The 18,542-nt window shown below is 34.8% G+C and overlaps 1 protein-coding gene across 4 annotated transcripts in view; it reads right to left on the bottom strand.

The window, feature by feature from the left end:
• The window catches only part of PPP1R16A (protein phosphatase 1 regulatory subunit 16A), a 123,990-nt gene that overhangs the window by 66,673 nt on the left and 38,775 nt on the right, over positions 1-18,542 (bottom strand). For 3 of the 4 annotated variants that reach the window (XM_031947359.1, XM_031947358.1, XM_031947357.1), the window contains one exon: positions 5,767-5,826. The exons of the other annotated variant lie outside the window; for it this stretch is intronic. The gene's annotated coding sequence lies outside the window, so the exon portion shown is untranslated. The remainder of the gene's footprint in view (positions 1-5,766; positions 5,827-18,542) is intronic. 4 annotated transcript variants of the gene reach the window in all.

An 18,542-nucleotide genomic window follows, 5' to 3' on the forward strand; every position in this document is an offset into this window, starting at 1 on the left:
GATTTCATTCAATTGTAAGATCTTGGTCAGATAATCAGCTCAAACTGCCCCTATCCCCCAAGCTTTGCTCACAAAATAGGTTTCTATTAACACATTCTTTGCAAATGTCCTTATTGAGGAAATTTGTCTACTAAGAGAGAGCATCTTAGTGGAAAAACCTTCCTTTTTGCCACTGATTTCAGAGGTTTGCGAATTCTTTCACATCTGGATCTGCATCTCCGAGTAGAGGGCATCTCTCCCCCTTCCCACACTGCATCAATACTGCATAGAATGAACTGTGTGAAGACACTCATGAGAATATAGCCTTAAACTATACTATAATTGCCACCTGAGACTTTATAATAAACAAGTAGAGCTATAGTTTTAAAAAAAAAAAAAGTTGCAAGTGTTCCTCCCCTCCAGTTTCCCACCACCTTTTAATTAGCATTTAAGTATCTCTTTTAAAGGCAATTTATTCTTTTATTTCTGGGATAGGTCTCCAGTTAGAATGTAAGCCTGGATTCCCCTAAACAAAAGAAGAAAAAGACAGGCTGGGAGGTGGGGGCTTCTTTCTTCAGGCTATTTAATCTTGTGTTTTACAGTTTTTACTTTGCACTCATTTTACTAACAAACCTTGTCAGATGGGAGAGGCCCTTTCTCCCGAGATAAGAATAAACCACTTCTTGCCTTTTCTCACTCTGAGTCTCTGACTGCTTTTGTGTTTGCTACTGTCCCACACAATGCAAATCTTAAACATAAAGTTTAAATTTCCCATGTACAAAAACATAAACAATTTTTTCATGTTTAAAGTTTATCCATGTTGAGTTCTATCTTTCTCTTATATGTTGAATTTTCTATTAAGTTTGGCTTTGATTGATAGAAAGTCCTGAAAATCTGCAAGTTCATTGAATGTCCACTTTTTTCCAGTCAAAATTATAAATAATTTTGAAAGAGTATAGCTTTGATGTAAATTATGTCCCCTTTAATCTTTGGGTGGGCTCTGAAACTGTGTCCCGTTTAATCTGTGGGGGAAAGGGTGTTCCTGAGCCTCAAACACCTTTTCCAAACAACACCCTTTCCAAAGTTAAGTGGTCTCATTCAATTGGAGATCTTGGCCAGGAGCATAATCACCACCCTCCCGTTAAATTGGAGATTAGTCCCTAAAATTGCTCCCAGCTTGGGGCCTGGGAAAACCCCCAAAAAAGCCTCTTCGGAAAGCTAAATAAAAGTGACTCTGAACACTGAATCTTTGCAGAAGTCCTAACAAGACCTTGCCCACTAAGAAGGCTGTCTTCCTAGCAAGCTGTCTTCTCAGTGTAAATAAATCCCATTCTTTGCACAAACCTCATGCCTGTATTCATTGGGGTTTGCGAATTCTTTTGCAAAGCTGTCACTGGCCAAGGGGATCCCATTGCAATTAGGGGATCTCTTATCCTCAATTCTCCCACCTCATCAGCTTCTAGGGATATATGAGGTGATTTGGGGGGGGGGGGAACAATCTGATCCCAAAATCCTGTAGCTTTGCCCCCCTCCCACCCTACCTAGGAATGCTATTGTTCTGACCATCTGTCTGATTCTGAATAGACCACTCTTGGATTCATTGATGACTGGAGACCACTCCTTAATTCATTACTGACTAATAATCTGGTCAGTGGGAACCAAATTCCAGAGACCACTTCTCTGGACCATAGAATTAGCATGTCAATAGAAAATTGGATAAATGTGTCACCTTGCTTCTGTTTCTCTGCAGAATTCTCTTGGAATTTAGTTCACTTGTAATTGGTATTACAATTACAAAAAATTTTGCCCCTTGACAAGGAAATGGATTCAAGCCTGCAAATTCTTTTGAGACACCTAGCAACACCAGTCTGTGTTTGGGGTCCCCTTCCCAACTCAACAATTTTACTGGATATATTTTTGACTGTAGGTCTAGTTTTTTTGCTTGTATATAGATATAATTTCAAGATCTGTGGTCTTTTATTATAGCTGCTAAATCTTGTACAATTCTAATTGTAGCTTCTTTCCTGCAAAATTTTCCCTTTGATTTGAGGGTTTTGAAATTTGGCAATGATATTCCTATGTGTTTTCCACAAAAGATCTCATTGAAATGGTGGATTTTTTTTCTATTTCTACTTTCCCCTCATGTTCTATCACTCAAGAACAATTTTTGAGGATTATTTCCTGCATTATTGTGTCAATGTTCTGTTTTTGATTGCAACTTTCTGGCAGTCCACTTATTGTTATATTTTCTTGATCTGTTCTCCATATCTGTCATTTTTCTTATTCATATTCTGTTCTATTTTCTCTTTTTTCATAATCTGTTTTATTATTTTTAATATCTCATAGCTTCACTGGCTTTTCCTTGCCCAATTTAAATTTTCAAATAATTATTTTAATCTTTAAGACTCTGTACCTCCTTTTCTAGTTGGATAGCTTTTTTTAAAAAATAATCTTGGATTTTTTGGATGGTTTTAATTTTTTTCCTTAGCTCTTCCTTAATGTCTCTCATTTAATTTTAAAATTCTTTTTTTTAGTTCTTCTATAAATTCTCTCTGGGTAGGGAGCCATTTCACATTACTCTTTGGGATAGAAGCTTTTTTTTTTTTTTTTTTTTTTTTTTTATTAAAGTGTCCTTCTCTGAAAATGAACCCCAGTCTTCCCTGTTTCCATAATATGTTTCAATAGTGGTATTCTTTCTTCTTTACCAATTCATTTTTTTTAGTAAGAAGTATTAGTGTAAGCACTTCTAATTGTGGGGTTGGGGAATGGTATTTCAAGCTTCCCTTTAGCTCTCTTCTCTGACCAGGAACTCCAAACCCAAAGGTCCACCTTCCTGCAAGTGCCCACAGATAGTCTGCTTCTGCACACATCGGGTACTGGTTCCTTTTTGCCCAGGGCTGTGTCTCAGAAGCACAACTGGGCCTGGCATTCCTAATCAGCTAAAGTTCACTGTCTTTCTGACTCAAATCCCCACTCTACAAACAGGCCAGAAGGTAAAAGAATCAGTGGTTCATGCAGAGAATCCAGTCACACTCAGCAAGCCTGAGGAATCCCCATTAGATGTTTCTGCAGAGCTAGCCTGATGGTATACGCACTTTAGACAGATTAATCCCAATCTGGGGTCTTTCTTCTGATCATCTGAGATTCAGGAGGACCCCAGTTCTTCTCCAAGTCTTCTTGATTTATTATCAGTTTTCCCTGATGTACAAATCTGTGAAATTTGTGAAATTGGGAGAGCTTGAAATTTACCAACCTGCTCTGCCATTCTCCCAGAATCCTCCCATGATTAAAAAAAAAACCCTGGATACTCTATTACAAGGAATCACAGATGAAAATTACCCAGGCCTTTCAAAATCAGAGGGCAAAGTAATGATGGAAGGAATACGGCAATCATTGGAAGAAACCACAAAAGTACACAGAAACACCACCAAAATCTGGAATTCTCATATCAAAGGAAAAAAAAAGAAAAATAAATTGAAAAAAAAAAAAAAAGAAAAATAAATTATATCTAGAAAGACATAGTCCAAGAATTGAGATGCTAGTCAAGGCTTACATAGGACTTAATAACTTTGTTCCGGAAGACAAAACATATGTACTTACATTCAAGTAGCAAAACTATGTAATTCTACAGGGAGAAAATGGATTTTTAATGGGAATTGAGGACTTTCAAGTATTTCTAATGAAAAGGCAAAAGCTGAGTAGTTGAAATACAAACAAAGGATCCAAAGAAACCTTGAAAGGTGCACTTATTTGAAAACTGGGAAGGAGCTAGAAATGTAGAAAGGAAGAACAAGAATGTTAAATTTGTTATTTGAAACTAGATGATAGTGTGGATAAAGCACCAGGTCTACAATCAGAAAGATCTGAGTTCAAATATGATCTCAAACATGTAATAGCTGTGTAACAGTGTGAGAATCTTTTTCTGTTTACCTCAGTTTACCTCACGTGTAAAAAGGGGATATCACTTGCCTCTCAGGACTATCATAAAGATTAGATGACCAAAAAAATTGTAAAGTATTTAGTATAGTGCTTGGAACACAATAAGAACTACATAAATATTAGCTATTATCACTATTAATATCATTATCATTATTTTACAATTAGGGTACATGAAGAGAAAAATATGCAAACATGAAGGAATGAACAAGGGCATTGAGCAGCGGCCAAATCTCACTTAGCTGAAATGGACAAAGGAGAGCTAACGTATGCATACATAAAAGTTTGGTATGAAAATACATAAAACTCAGTAAGGAAACAAGCTTGGATAGAAAAAGGGAAATTAAAAAGGGAGGATAATAACAAGGAGAGAATAGTCCAAAGCAAATCAAACTTCCTAATCTTGAAGGGAGGAATTAAAGGGGCAGGGATTGAAAAGAACTAGAATCCAAGGGAAAAGATGAACATATTGTGGCAAATAAATATAATGGAATATTATTGGACCATAACAACTAATGAAAGAGATGCTCTCAGAATATTCTGGATAATAAAACTGATTTAAAATGAAGTGAACATGACCAGGAGAACAATTTATACAAGGAAAACAAGAATGTAAATTTTTTTAAAAATTGAAAGAATACTGCTCAAAGCAATAACTAACCATGTGTTTAGACAAATTATGACTAAATAAATATGTATACAAATCTCTTGACAAAAAAGTGACAAGGGGCAGGAGAAATACATTTCTGAACATGGCTACTGTTTTGAGTGGCTATGCTTATTTGGTACAAATTTAGTTTGTTTCTTTTCTTTTGGTTAATGGAATGGAGAGGAGAAGGGCATCGGGTAGGTAGCAATAGTGATGTCCAAAAAAAGAGAGGCTGTTTTTTTTAATAATGCACAAAAATATTGGGCAGAATCAAGAGGGTAGAAGAAAGCTTAGAGGAACTCTTCTGAATTCCCCAAAATTTCCTTCCAAACAACTTTAAAATAACATCTTAAAATGAATTCTGGAGAAAATATCTCAGAACCCACAAAAGGATGGGGTGAAACATTTTTGCAACCCAAGGACTTGACAACTTAAGAGGTTAGCAAGAATGGTCTATTGTGAGGTGATCCAGGCCATATCACAAGATAGAGTCATCTACATCCAGAAAGAAGATTGTGAGGACTGAATGTGGATCACAACATAGTTGTGTCACTTTTTTTGTTGTTTTTTGCTTGCTTTTATTTTCTTTCTCTTTTCTTTTTTAATATTTCTCTTGTGCAGCATGATAAATGTAGAAATATGTACAGAAGAATTGCACGTTTAAAAAATATTGGATTACTTGCCGTCTAGAGGAAGGGATGGGAAATAGGGAGAAAAATATGGGACACAAGGTTTTGCAAGGATGAATATTGAAAACTATCTTTGCATGTATTTTGAAAATAAAAGCTATTAATAAAATTAAAAAAAAAAAAAGATGGGTCTAATGCACTGGGGTGGAGTAGAGCTTAATACATTCAGGTACTCCTCTAAGAAATCTGATAATACACACTGCCTCAAAAAGCCTTGAGAGCAATTGGATTGGAGGCAGCAGCTTCTGGAATTCCCAGACAACAGATGGTAAGGGGCTCAGACAACTGGTTAGGAAGAAATTGTATAAGTCTCTTTGTTGGCCCTGTGTGCAGGACTCAGTTACACTGCCCATACATAGATCTGGGCCACAGTCCCTTGGTCTTAGTCTCAGTGCAAAGAGGAATACTAGCTCACCAGAGTTTATGGTCACCTAAGGGAGCAAGAGGCTCCAGGGCAGAAAAGAGTGTATGTGATCACTTACAGAGCATAGGCCAGAAGAGTAGTAAACATACCTCTCCTTAGATCACAGCACCTTGGAAAAACTGAAAACTTCTAGACCTCCAGAAGCAGATCTGAAAACAGATACCAAAAAACCTTAAGCTTTAGACAGTGCTCCCTCCACCTTTGGAAGCAGAGTACAATTTTAACAAAGTCAAAAGTCAAGAAATAAACTGGAAAAATGTGTAGTCATTTTTCAATTGTGTCTGACTCTTTGTGACCTCATTTGAGGTTTTCTTTGCAAATATATTGGAATGGTTTTCCAGTTCCCTCTCCAATTCATTTTATAGATGAAGAAACTGAAGGAAACAGATTTAAATAATATTCCCACAGTCAAATAACCAGTAAGTATTTCAGACCAGATTCAGGTCTTCCTGGTTTTCTAGCCACTGTGCCACTTAGTTGCCCCTGGGAAAAAATATAAGCAAATAACAAAAAAAGAACCTGACCAGAAGAAGTTATTCTAGGAACAGGGAAGATCAAAACATAAACTCCAAAGCTTGAAAGAAAAATGTGAATTAGTCAATTCAAAAGAATTGACAGCTTGGTAAAGGAGGCAAAAAAAAAAAAAATTGAAGAAAACAACACCTTAAAAACAAAGTGGCTAAATGGTAAAAAAAAGGCACAGAAGACAAAAAAAAAACAAAAAAAACAAACCTAAAAAGCAGAATGGGCCAAGTGGGAAAGGAGATATAAAAGTTTACTGAAGAAAATAACTTTGCAAAAAAAAAGAAAAGAACTCCTTAAAAATTAGAACGGGGCAAGTGAAAGCTAATGAGCAAAGAAAGAGAAAATGACAGAAAATATGAAATATCTCTTTGGAAAAACAACTTACCTAAAAAATAGATCAAGGAGATAATTTATTGGATTACTTTACTTGAGAATTTTCAAGAAATTATCAAGGAAAACTGCCCTGATATTTGATCAACTCCTGAAAGAGATTCTAAAATGAAAATTCCCAGGGGCAGCTAGATGGCACAGAGGATGGAGTGCTGGTTCTGAAGTCAGGAGAACCTGAGTTCAAAACCGATCTCAGACACTTAATACTTCCTAGTTGTGTGACCTTGGGCAAGTCACTTAACCCCAAGTGCCTCAGCAAAAAAAGAAATAAATAATAAGATGAAAATTCAAAGGAATATTATAGCCAAATTCCAATGCTCCCAGGTCAAGGAGAAAATACTGAAAGCAGTCAGAAATAAACAATTCAAATATCATGGAGAATAGTCAGGATAACGTAATAAAATAGGGAGAAAATAAAATCGAGGAAAAAACAGTAATCCTTACTATAAAAAAATTTTTTACAAGTTTCTCTGATAAAGTTTCTCATTTTGCAAATAGAGTGGTACATTGGTACTCCTTAATTGTTCTAAAAGGCACAAGTGGTGAAAATGATGAGTACTGAATTAATTTTTGCCACAAGGTATGAAGCTCCAGTATACAATCTAACCATCCCTCCCCACCCAATTCCCCAAAAGGACAAATAGAACCTCCAGCTGCTGAGAAACAAATCAACCCAGCCCAGTCCAGCTGAGCTCTTTCTTCCTTTATAGACACAATTCACTTTCGGAGAGGAATTTAGATTTTTATACTCACCCCTAACCCATTGTCCAAACTTCCTTGGGGAAAGGAAGAATGGAGGCAGGTCCCTGATGTGGAGATAAATGGTCCTTTGTTCTCTGCAATGCAGGGTTCTGGAGGCTGCCAGGAGTCTTAGGTCCTTTGCAGCAGCCACTGCCTCTCCCTGAATTCCCAGAGTCATTGCTTTCACTACTTTACTGCTCTTACTACTGCTCCTTCCCCTCCTGTTGAGCACCATCAGCTGCTCCATGTCTCTTCCTGTACTATTGCTTTGAGAGCCAGTAGACTATCTACTGCAACCTGCCAACCTGCCAATTTGCATAACTCTGAAGTTATCATGGGCTTCAACCTGCTAGTCTTGTATACTGTCACCTTTGCTAGGGAGAAGTTGAAGGCAATAGCAGCAGTGTTGAGAGTTGGACAGTACATCTGGTGAACCTCATATCTCTACTGCTCAGTCAAGACAACAACCAAGTTCGAAAAGTGCTAAGCAACTGTTAAAGTGTGGAAAATTTTTTTTCTCTTTGAAATACATCGAATAATAAAGTCCATGTGTTTCCAAGCAGCAGAGTGCCAGAGTACCACTGTTATAGAAAACTGAGTCAAATTCAGAATACAGTTATTCTCCAATTGCTAAATGGTCAAAAGATATGAATAGGCAGTTTTCAAATAAAATAATCAAAGCTATCTATGGTCATATAAAAAATATTCTAAATCATTACTGATTGGAGAAATACAAATTAAAACAACTATGAGGTACATCCCACACCTATTAGATTAGATAATATGACAGAAACAGAAAATGACAAATGTTGAAGGAGATGTGGGAAAACTGAGATATTAATGCACTATTGTTGTAAACTTATTCAACTACTCTAGGGATTAATTTGGATCTATGATCAGTGGGCTATAAGACCATGCATAATCTTTGACTCAATAACACCATTGTTAGAGCTATATTCCAAAGAGATTTAAAAAAAGAAAAGGGACCTATATGTACAAAAATATTTACAGTAGCCCTTTTTTTGTGGTAGCAAAGAATTGGAAATTGAGGAGACACCCATCAATTGGGAAATACCTGAAAAAACTGTGGTATATGATTATGATGGAATATTATTGTGTAATAAGAGACAATAAGTAGAATGCTCTGGAAAAAACGTGGATTTACATGAAATAACTTATGATGAAAAATCTATCCACCTCCATACAAAGAATTGGTGAAGTCTGAATGCTGACTGAAGCATACTTTATAAAACTTTATTTTTCTTAACTGCTTGGACATGTATACATATACTGTATTTAACTTATACTTCAACATAATTAACATGTATTGGTCAATCTGCCATCTGGGGAAAAGGGTGGGAGGAAGGAGGGGAAAAGGTAGAACAAAAAGGTTTGGCAATTGTCAATGCTGAAAAAATACCCATACATATATCTTGTAAATAAAAAGCTATAATATATATATATATATATATATATATATATATATATATATATATATAAACACTTTATTTTTCTTGGGTTTTTTTGTTTGTTTTCTATCATAACATGACTAATTATGGAAATATGTTTTGTCTGACTGCACATGTATAATTATCTTCTAAAGAAAGGAGATGGACAAGGAAGAAGCAAGAGAATTTAGAACTCAAAATTATTTTTACATGTAATTGGGAAATTGGGGAAAATATTGGGGAAAAATGGGAAAATTGGGGAAATTGTGAAAAAATAGGGAAAAATTAATTGGGAAAAAATAAAATATTAAAAATTTTAAATGTAGAGAATAGAAATTGGGAATTTTGAGAAAATTGGGAAATTTTGGGAAATTGGGAAAAAATAAAATATTAAAATTTTTAAATGGAGAGAATAGAAAATTCAAAAATACTGATAAACTAGAAATATTTTCAATCCAATATTTAGAAATTATTACATATATGTACATAATATCTTTTGAAAAGCAGTACTGTGAAATAGGATTCTATACCAAACTGAATCTTCCTTTTGTGTTCTATTGTGGGTATGAAAATGTGTTATTCGTATTTATGTCGTATTTATGTCACTTGATCTCATTTGATCTTCACAACAACCCTGTGAGGTAGGGACATTATTATTCTCATTTTACCATGATGCAGAAACAGAAGAAGACAGAAAGCAAGTGGCTTGCAAGGGGCAACTAGGAGACATCTATAGCTTCACCTGAACTCGTTTTCCAGACCTCAAGCCCAGTCCTTTATCTAAACCACCTAGCTGACATCAAAAATATATTTATAAATAAAAATTATACTAAAAGTGAAATGAATGGAATTGTAGAAGGAAGTGACCTTAGGAAGGAAATGGCATATACTTTGATATGTAGCCTAGCATTCAGCTAAATAAATTTCAGAGTTCAAAGATAGAAATAGGTAGGATACCATGGCCTGAAATTCTAGAGGAAAATCAACTCAAAAACTCTTACTATGTTATTATTACTATGTTATATTATCTATGTTCAAGAACTTTCACTTGCTTATTACTGCTTCTAGAATAAAGTACAAACTAATTTGCCTAGCACTGATGGTCCTTAAGAAATCTGAATCTAAATTTAATTACTTAACACTACTCTCATTTAAGAGCAGCTAGGTGGTGTAGGAACTAGAGTGCAGGATGCAGGACCTGGAGACAGGAAGACCTAAATTCAAATCTGTGTGACGCTGGTACTTAACCCTGTTTGCCTCAGTTTTCTCATCTGTAAAATGAGCTAGAGAAGAAAATGACAAACCACTCCAATTTCTTTGCCAAGAAAACCCCAAATGGGTTCATGAACTCATCAACATGACTAAAATGAGTGAAGAACAATTCTCCTTTAAACACTTTACATTCTACCTAAAGGGGATTGTTTAGTTGCTGTTCCCCAATCTTGTACCATCCTCTCCCACTTTCATGCCATTGTGTAAGCCATCTTCCATGTCTTGAAAGATTCCAAACTCAAGTCTCTACTTACAAATCACAAAATCTCAAAAGTGGAAGAAACCTACTTCTCCCATACCTAGATAGGTTTCACTTCTGCTTCTCTAACAGATCAATGGTAATGTAGTCACAGAGGCAGAAGACGAGAAAAATACTTGATGCTAGAAATAGTGGTGAGTTATATAGTACAAAAATGAGGAAACTGAGGTTCAGTCAGGTAAAGGAATTTGCCCAACAGCTATTATGAATTGGTGCTGGGCCTTGAACTCGGGTCTTTGGCTCCCAAATATATGTTCCTTGTACTATACCTGCAGCAACCACACTTAACTGTACCCAGGACTTGAGGTTCCTTCATTTGCCAATTATTCTATCAGTTTCATGTAGATATTCTATAGAAAAATAATATCAAGAAGTGGACCTAAATATGAACAGTTAACTCCCAACTATTATGGCTGATGTTGGGGCTTATCTGTGATACAAAAAATAATAAGATCCCATGTAAAGTCTATAAAGTACTTTACATAGATTACTTCCCATGTGCCTCACAATAGGCTATAAAACTGGTAGTTCATATATGATTCATCCCACTTTACAGATGAAGAAACTGAGACAAAGAGAATATATGATTTATCTAAAGTGACACAGTGGCAAAATTGGAATTTGAACCCAATTCTTTCTTTCTGCCTTCTTGTATTTGTTAAGACCATCCTATATGCCTGAAATGCACTTTCCACCTATAAAAATTGTTTTCTCCATGAGTCTCTCCTGATCCAATTCCCATATTCATTCCCCTATTAGAAATGTTATCTCCTTTGCCCCTATCATTCTACCTTATCTTATTTCATGCTGTCTTTCTCATAGATTATAAATTCTCTTAGAATAAAGACTGTGACATTTTCACTGACACATCTAGCAGTCTAAGACTTAGTATTTGGAGAATGTTCAACAATTGTTTGTTAAACTGCTGGATTAGCAGTGAAGATGAAAGAGAAACTGTCAAGAATGAAACTTTAATATATAGCAATTGATTCTAGTGAGGAGGAAGAGCTAAAGAGACTAACATATCTGATCATGGAAGTCACCAATAAAATCAGAAATTAAAAGGACATACAGATTTGGAACTATGCCCAAAAGGCTATAAAAACTGTGTATACCCTTTGATCAAGCAATACCACAGCTAGGTTTGTATCCCAAAAAGATTTAAAAACAAAAGGAAAAAGGGTTTATTTACATAAATATAGTTATGCAGCTATTTTGCAATGGTTAAGAATTGGGAATTGAGGGGATACTCATCAATTGGGCAATGGTTGAACACATTGTGGTATATGATCATATGATGAAATGTTATTGTATTATAAGAAATAATGAACAGGATGATTTCAGAAAAATCTGGACTTACATGAACTGATAACAAAATAAAGTGAACAGAACCCGGAAAACATTGCACACAGTAACCGCCTTATTACGTAATGAAGTATATATGTGTATGACTTAGCAATTCTCAGAAATACAATGAACTAAATAATGAAAAATGTTATCTGTCTCCAGAGAAAGAACTGATGCTGTCTAAATACAGACTGAAGCATTCATTCTTTCTTTCTTTCTTTCTTTCTTTCTTTTCACATCTTCTTGTATAAAGTGACTATTATAGAAGTGTTTTATATGATTGTACAAATATAACTTTTATCAGATTGCTTACCATTTTGGAAGAGGGGGAGGGAGAGAGAGAATGGAACTCAAAACTTTTTTTTTTTCAATAATATTTTATTTTTCCAAATACATGTAAAGATAGTTTTCAACATTCATTTTTGTAAGGCTTTGTGTTCTAAATTTTTCTCCCTCCTTCCTTTACCACCCTCTCCCCAAGAAAGCAAAAAATCTAATATAAATATGTGCAATCCTTTTAAACATATTCCCATATTTGTCATGTTACACAAGAAAAATCAGACCAAAAGGGAAAAAATCATGAGAAAGAAACAAACAATAACAACAATAAAAAGGTTAAAAAACTATGCTTTGATTCATATTCACTCTCCATAGTTCTCTCTCTGGTTGAGAATGGCATTTTCCATCCCAAGTCCATCCAAGAATTGGAATTGCCTTCAATCACCACACACTGTTGAGAAAAGTCAAGTATGTAACAGCTGATCATCACATTTTCTTGCTACCCTGTATAGTGTTCTCCCTTCATTTAGCATCAGTCTTTCCAGTTTTTTTTGAAATTAGTCTGCTTATCATTTCTTACAGAAAAAATTATATTCCTGGAAATATGTTTTGAAGAATTACACATGCATTTATCAGATTGCTTCCTGCCTTGGGAAGGGGAAAGAGGAGAGGAGAGGTAGAAAAATTTGGAACACAAAGTTCTGCAAATGTGAATGTTGAAAACTAACTCTACGTGAATTTGGAAAAAATAAAATACTATTTTTACAAAAAGAACAATACCATTCCATTACATTCATATATCTTAACTTATTCAGCCATTGCCCAACTGATGAGCACTCAATTTTCAGTTCCTTGTCACTGCAAAAAGAGTTGTTACAAAACTCTTATACATGTGGGTCCCTCTTTTATGATCTCTTTGGGATACAGACCAAGTAGTGAGATTGCTAGATCAAGAAGTATGCAGTGTGCCCTTTGGGCATAGGAACTCAATTTTTTTGAAAATGTTAAAAATTGTTTTTACATATAACTGGAAAAATATTATTTAAAAATAAAAGAACATGTAGGAAGGAATAAAACAAGCCTTTATTTAGCATGTACTATGCTAAGTGCTTTATAGATATTATTTTATTTGGCCATCACAATAACCCTACAAAGTAGGTGCTTTTACTATCTCCACTTTACAGTTGAGGAAACTGAAACAGAAGATGATTAAGTGACTTGCCCAGGGTTACACAGCTAGTGGAGAGATAAGAACTAGAGAAGGTAACTATGGCTTAATATAAAAGAGTACTGTGATCCTATAGTTAGTGCTAAGGAAAGTTAAAGCTGAGTTGAATTGAAGCTTGTGAAAAAAATTAATAATATTAGTTATTATTATTATTAACTTCTATATCTGATTATGATTTGCATATCAACTTATGAATTTAATATGGCTTCATTAGCTATGGTTAAAGAAAATGGAAGATCAAAGAAAGGCTCAGTGTTGCTTGGCTAGTCTGTTCCTGTGTTTAATAACTATGAAACCATTTTGATAATTATGATTTCACAATTAGTTTGGTATTTACCAATGCTAAACCTGATTCATGGCAATTCCAATAGGCTTGGGATGGAAAGTGGATTTGCACACAATTATGGCAACTATGTGGATCAAAGAATAGTACTTCATTATTATACCTTTTTTTGTTATTGCATTTTTCTTTCTCATTTTTTTTCACTTTTGATTTGTGCACAGTATGATTAATATGGAAATATGTTTAGAAGAACTGCACATGTTTAACCTATATTGGTTTGCTTGCTATTTTGGTAAGAAGTAGAGGAAGAAAGAGAGGGAGAAAAAAACACAAGATTCAATGCATGTATTTGGAAAAATAAAACATTTTTTATATATATGTTACTATTAAAGTCCCTCCCCCAAAAAAATTCCAAACCTTCTATCCTTCCAACTAAATTTTGTTATTTTATCTAGAACTATAGTCTGTCTTTGACATTTTGATTAAAAGAGAATTAAATCTGTAAACTAATTTAGAGTATCATCATTTTAAAATTTTTTTAATAATAGCTTTTTATTTTTCAAAATGCATGCAAAGATAAGTTTTCAATATTCGCCCTTGTAAAACCTTGTTCCAAAATTTTCTACCTCTCTCTCTTCTCTTCCCTTCCCTAGATAGTAAATAATCCAATATAGGTTAAACATGTACAATTCTTCTCTCCCCCTTCCTCCCCCCCCCAATTTTGCAATGTGCAATTGCAAATGTGCAATTGGGGTTAAGTGACTTGCCCAGGGTCATACAGCTAAGACATGTTATGTGTCTGCGCCTAGATTTGAACTCGGGTCCTCCCGACTTCAGGGATGATGCACTATCCACTGTGCCACCTAGCTGCCCCTAACATGTGCAATTCTTCTAAACATTTCCACATTTATCATACTATACAAGAATAATCATATCAAAAGGGGAAAAAATGAGAAAAAAATAAGCAAGCAAAGAAACAACAAAAAGATAAAAATACGATGCTGTGATCCACATTCAATCTCCATAGCCCCCTCTCTGGATGTTGATTGCTCTCTCCATCACAAGTCTATTGGAATTGGCTTGAATAACCTCATTGTTGAAAAGAGCCAAGTCTATCACAGTGAATCATTGCATAATCTTGTTGCTTTGTACAATGCTCTCTTGGTTCTTACTCACTTCACTTAGCATCAATTCATATCAGTCTTTCTAGGCCTTTCTGAAATCATCTTTCTAATCATTTCTTATAGAACAAAAAATTCTATTAACAATCATATACTATAACTTATTCAGCCATTTCCCAAATAATGGGTATCCATTCAGTTTTCCAGTTCCTTGCCCTACAAAAAGAACTGCTTACAAACATTTTTGGACATTTGGATCCTTTCCCCTCTTTTATGAATGTCTTTGGGATACAGACCCAGTACAAACACTGCTGGATCAAAGAGTATGCAGTTTGATAACTCTTTGGGCATAGTTCCAAATTGCTCTCCAGAATAGTTGTATCAGTTCACAATTCTATCAATAATGTATTAGGTCCCATGTTCCCACATCCCCTCCAACATTTACCATTACCTTTTCCTATCATCTTAGCCAATCTGGGCAAATCTGAAATAGTATGTCAGAGTTGTCTTAACTTGTATCTCTCTAAATCAAAAATGATTTAGAGCATTTTTTCATGACTATTGATGATTTTCATTTCTTCATTTGAGAATTGTCCGTTCATATTCTTTAACCAATTGGGGAATGGCTTGTATTCCTATAAAATTTGATTCAATTCTCTATGTATTTTAGAAATAAAGCCTTCATCAAAAACATTGGATATAAAAATTTTTTCCCTATTTTCTGCTTCATTTCTAATCTTAACTATATTAGCTATTTTAATGTAAAAGCTTTTAAATTTAATGTAATAAAAATTATACATTTTTGCATTTCATAATGTTCTCTAATTCTTCTTTGACCATAAATACATTCCTTCTTCACAGATCTGAAAGGTAGACGATCCCTTGTTCTCCCAATTTGCTTATAGTATCATCTTTTATGTCTAAATCATAAACCCATTTCTATCTTATCTTGGTATAGGTAGTGGTAGATAGTGGTCAATGCCTAGTTTCTGCCATTTTCCAATTTTTCCAGCACTTTTTGTCAAACAGTTAATTCTTATCCCAGAAGCTGGAGTTTTGGAATTTATCATTATTTATTATAGATTATTATAGTCAATGACTATTGTGTCTTGTAAGCCTAACCTATTCCACTAATCTACTACTCGTTTTCTTAGCCAGTACCAAATGGTTTTGATGACTGCCACTTTCTAATATAGTTTTAGGTCTGGTACAGCTAGGTCACTTTACTTTGATTTTTTTTTTCCTCTTTCATTAATTCCCTTGAAATTCTTGACCTTTTTTCTTCCAGATGAATTTTGTTATTTCTTTTTCTAGCTCTATGAAGTAATTTCTTGGCAGTTTGATTGGTATGGCACTGAATATCATCATTTTTTATTACACTGACAATGATGAACCACAAATAGTGAAGATCTCTCCAATTATACAAGTCTTTCTTCATTTCAGGAAAATGAAGGAAGGACTGGATGTCCTGTTCGAGCCAGAGAAGCCCCTGCTGATCAAAGTCAGACCAGACAGGGTCCAACTCTCTGGATCAGACCAAAAGTCACGTGGGGTCATCTGAGAAAGGGTTGCAAAATTTAGGATAAAAGAGCTGAGAATACTAGAGGAAGAATGTTCATTAGACCAGGACTAATTAACCAGCCATACCTGGTTATTTTATTTAGTCCTATAAAATTTGTCCTTGACAGTCAGATTAAAAAAAAAATTAAATCTATAAACTAATTTAGAGTATCATCATTTTAAAAATTTACAAACTGCTTTATTCTGATGCACTGAAACAACAATAAGCATGGTTTATTTTAAATTCTCCACTCAGGAGAGAATTCTAAGGAGGCTTTCCCAGGAATCTGAAGAAGTATGGTAAAGTAGGAAGAAACACTAGATTTTTGTTGGAATTGAATCCCAGATGTATCTTCCAAATTTCTGTATCTATCTTCCTAATTTTGATCTGTAAAGTTTATTCACCTCATCACCTCTTTGCCTGTTTCCTAAAATTAAAAAATTCAGATTAAATGTTCTTTAACTTTCTTTCCAGTTTTAAGTATACAGTTCTATGAATTTTCTGTATAACATAGTCCAGTCCAGTCACCAGGCCTTCCCTCCCCAAATGGAAAGGTCCTAGGGAAGCTTCCTTCTTAAAGAACATCTGAGGGACCCTAACCTAATTTTGTGGCATAAGAGTGAGAAAAAAATTCATTGAAAGAGGGGGCAGCAAGTCACAAGAGTCATTACATTTTCACCTGAATGCACATCTATCATAGGTACCATAGCCTACCCATAGGCTGCCAACTCACTGATGAAACTTAATGATAACGATCTTTCAGAAGAAAACAGAACCAACCAGGAGAAGTTCTATTATGGAACTGACTCTACCCAATAAAGAAGAAATGGTTGCTAGGGGATAAACAATAGTAACATTTGGGAAAAGTTTTCACTCTACTTTAAAGTTTGAGCTAGTCAGTGTTACTACTGGGCTTATATCCCAAAGAGATCATAAAGAAGGGAAAGGGACCTGTATATGCAACAATGTTTGTGGCAGGTTTCTTTGTAGTGGCCAGAAACTGGAAACTGAGTGGATGCCCATCAATTGAAGAATGGCTGAATTGTGGTATATGAATAATATGGAATATTATTGTTCAGTAAGAAATGACCAGCAGGATGATTTTAGAAAGGCCTGGAGAGACTTACATGAACTGATACTGAGTGAAATGAGCAGGGCCAGGAAATCATCATATACTTCAACAACAATGCTATATGATGACCAATTCTGATGGACCTGGCCATCCTCAGCAATGAGATGAACCAAATGAGTTCCAATGGAGCAGTAATGAACTGAACCAGCTACACCCAGCGAAAGATATCTGGGAGATGACTAAAAACCATTACATTGAATTCCCAATTCCTATAATTTTGCCCACCAGCATTTTTGATTTCCTTCACAGGCTAATTGTACAACATTTCAGAATCCGATTCTTTTTGTACAGCAAAATAATGGTTTGGTCATGTATATTTATTGTGTATCTAATTTATATTTCAATATATTTAACATCTACTGGTCATCCTGCCATCTGGGGGAGAGGGGAAGGGGAAGGAGGGGAAAAATTGGAACAAGAGGTTTGGCAATTGTCAATGCTATAAAGTTACCCATACATATAACCTGTAAATAAAAGGCTATTAAAATAAAAAAAAATAAAGTTTGAGCTAGTGCCTTTTCTTCTAGGTTTTATCTTCCCACTATATGTATATACACTTATTGACATATTCAGCATAAGCAGGTTTTTAATAAATGCATGATGATTGATTGATTGTATAGAAGCAGAAGGAGAAAATTGCTATTTCAGAGATTTTACACTAAAGCATTACTTACTTACTACATACTGCTGCTTAAAAGAGTAGCAATGAACTATAGGGGCATAATGAGAAACCAATGTTCAGAAATAACCAATAGGATGATTTGTTTGACTGTACTTGTTATATGGAAGGGTTCTATGGGAGAAGAGAATCACCTCTTGGCAGTGGCAGTGATGGAAACAAAGAAAAAGGCACCAATAAAATGTCTGCTAAAGCAAACAGGAAAAGGAGAGAAAAACTGGACAAGAGTTTCACATGCATCCTAGATTTTAAGAGAACAAATATTAAAAGTTTCAGAGAAAGGAGTTTATAGAAGTCAGCCCAAAAAAGAATGGAAACTTTTTTTCTCAATAGTATTTTATTTTTCCAAATACATGTAAAGATAGTTTTTAACATTCATTATTGTAAGATTGTGTTCCAAAATTTTTATCCCTCCTTCTTTCCCCACCTCCTCCTCAAGATAGCAAGCAATAAGGTAAACATGTGCAATAAGAATGGAAATTTATAAGAATGAAATTCTGAAGTCAAAAAAGAACAGCAAAGTGGAAAAAGATAAATGGGAATACAGAGAGAATTCAATGACTAATTTAGATGTTAGCAAGATGTATAGAACAGATAAAA

Source organism: Sarcophilus harrisii, chromosome 1 (assembly GCF_902635505.1).
Source record: "Sarcophilus harrisii chromosome 1, mSarHar1.11, whole genome shotgun sequence".
In the NCBI taxonomy this organism is placed as follows: Eukaryota; Metazoa; Chordata; class Mammalia; order Dasyuromorphia; family Dasyuridae; genus Sarcophilus; species Sarcophilus harrisii.